Below are 3,055 nucleotides of genomic sequence, written 5' to 3'. Positions count from 1 at the left end.
AAAAATAGGAAAATAGCATAAAACTTTCACGAAACTAGGATTGTAGCATAGTAATTTCCTTACTTTTACCGAGCTTTTAGGTGCTTGCGTGTGGTCCCACTTCTGATATTCTCTCATGGTCATTAACGTACTGGAGGGTGACCATTAAGCCCGCACAAGATATTGGAATTTTGAAACACTTTCCCTCCATTAGAATGCTTTCAAAGTGAATCTCCCTCCACTAAAGCTTTTCTCTGAGAGTTATGGCATCCACGTCTTCTCGCCCAAGAGCCTCAAGGTGTTTACTGTCTCTCACACCAACAAACAACAACGGCACTTTGCCTAGAAGGCCAAGTAGTAGCATATCCTCAATTACAATACCAGCTTCAATAAGTGCAGACAACCAATGGGTTGGACAAAGGATAAACAAAGGTTCATGGGTCCTCATGCAACCAAGAAGACCCAAGAGGTTTAGTGGTATCAACGTTTACCGCTCAGCATGGAAGGCCAGGGTGTTGGATTTCAAAGTTGAGATCGGCAAAAGATCTGTAAAGGAAGTTCTTGTTCAGCATGTGTTTACCCATCCAGAGGTGATAGCAAACGGTGGAAATGTATCAAATATACATCAACCACGTTGCAATTGTAAGTACTCTTGACATGTGAACTTACTGATACTCTCATTATAACTTTTCTTATATATTTTGCAATGTTTCTCCCGCTTGTTATGAGTAATGTCTCTACTCTTCACAACTCAATTACATTAGATTTGTCATTTGTACTTATTGATACTCTTAGTTTAACTCTTCTTTTATATATTGCAGATGTTTATCCCTCTTCTTATGAGCAATGGGAGCCTGTGGAGTGCATAATAGGCCTCTTCCATGTTGTACATGCCCATATTGGTTCTCTACAGTATTCAGAGAGGAGCAGCAAAAGATTGACTGATGAGGGAATCTTTTTTTATGACCACTTTTACCAACTCAGCTCAGGCAATAAGAATGGCATGTTGGTGAAACTACCTCTACCGACCGATTGGAACACTGTGGACTGGCCAGTTCCCGAGGAAACAATGGTGGAGGCAATGCGAAGTAAGCTCTACAAGGATATACAAAGGTCTCTGCGTAGCTCTGTTCCTACCAAACTGGTTCGAATTGCAAACTTTTGTCCTGTTGCACTCTTCATAGAGCTGTTTCATAGCTACAACATCAGAGTTACAAAAACTATGTTCATGTGCAAGTCATTTCAGCAGTCATCCTGTGACAAACTTCTTGACAAAGGATGGTATGCAAAGGAAGAGATTGGTTTACGGTGCGAGGTCGCGCTTGATACTCTAGTTGTCAAGTACATGATTGCAAGCCAATCACTATTACTCTCATTTTGGTATATGCGATCACAAATGCTAAACGATAAGTACATTCCTATGGACCAAGTTTCTGCAGGTTTGGAAGATAATCCTACTGTGGATGTGGAAGTGATTGATAAAGAGAATGGCCTACTATTGGTGGTTACAATAAGGGAGCTATGCAGTCTTCAGCATTTGCGAAATGACATCATTGAAGAGTCAATGGACAAGGAACTATCAGATTTTTCCTTTTTCTTAGCTGGCCGTAAGGTGATGCGGCGAAGAGAAAAAGATATTTTGTGCAAAGAGTTGGATGGTCGGGTTGAAGTAGTGTCAATGTAACAGATATTCTTGTAAACCCAAGTGTATACAAATGACTTTCAAGACATGAAGTTTATTGATCTCATTTTTCAATTGTGCCCTGTGAAAAAGTGTGCTTGAAATACATTTGTTTACCACGTCAAATCTCTCTCTCTCTCTCTCTCTCTGTCTATATATTATATCTATATATATATATATATATATATATATATATATATATATATATATATATATATATATATATATATATATATATATATATATATATATATATATGTTAGACAAGACAAAGACAGATAGAAGAATCATCTTAATTCATTAGAAAGTACAAACTCGTCCGTGAACAATGGACTGAGATACAATTTCTGTAAGTATGGAATCAGAATATCTTCAAGGTAAAAATCGAAGGAATGCCCCTCGAAAGAAGGTGGTGAGATAGTTGTTCCCGGCGGATTTAGTTCTCCCTTTTCGGGAGTATCGTCAATTAGTAGTGTATTAGTTGCATCAAAGGGTACACCGATTTGGCTAAACGGTTTGTACAAAAGAGGTAATCCTGGTTTTTTAGGGTGGTAGTGGCCCTCAACAGTAACGCATTTTCTTTGATCATACAAAAAGGCAAAATCTGACGTGTGAGCTTGGCATACACTGCAAACTATTGCAACTAGTGGCGATAAGTTTTGCCTTTGCATTGAAGACCATATGCCAACTCTGAAGCGCGGAAGAAGAAACTCAATAAACTCCTTGGTTCCTGGACGAACCACGACTCGACAAGTTCCCATCTGAAACGTTTGCAAATCATCAAAGGGTCCTCTGTCACCGAGAGGCACCCGCATCAGCAGCAATCCATTGACGTCCAAGATAATCAACCTCTGTAAAAGATGACAAGTACATATAAGTAGTTAGAAGCTGAACATATTTTGCCATACTTGAATAGACATTACCGGAACAACCGTATCTACAGGTAGCAAGGGTCCATACTGGGTCTCTGTAGTGTTCATGTCATTGTTGCTCTCCTCCGCTTTATCTTCATAGTCATCATTCAAAGCTTCATCAGGGGTCTCCCCCATGGCCCTTTCTGCCTGATTCAAGGTTGATCGGCTTGCCTCATACATCCTTTCCTGATCCATATCATTTTGCTCGTCCCGAGGCCTGCTTTCCTCATCCATATCCTTTTGCTCATCTATAGGCCTGCTTTCCTCATCTTCAGTTTCAGCCATAGGCTCTTTTGGCTGTTCCACAGGCTGACTTGCCTCTTTTATTGTCTCCTCCGGTTGAACCTTAGCTGCTTCCATATGCTCATTTGTCCTTTCCTCATCCTCGACTCTTTGATCTTCTGCTGATATGACACCCTCGGCCCGATGCGATTCCACTGTATCGGATGTAGGGGTTTGTCGTGGTGGCACGTCATGTTTT

The sequence above is a fragment of the Adiantum capillus-veneris genome, chromosome 14 (assembly GCF_014529385.1).
Source record: "Adiantum capillus-veneris isolate H3 chromosome 14, ASM1452938v2, whole genome shotgun sequence".
In the NCBI taxonomy this organism is placed as follows: domain Eukaryota; kingdom Viridiplantae; phylum Streptophyta; class Polypodiopsida; order Polypodiales; family Pteridaceae; genus Adiantum; species Adiantum capillus-veneris.
Note: the sequence above shows the minus strand (reverse complement) of the source record.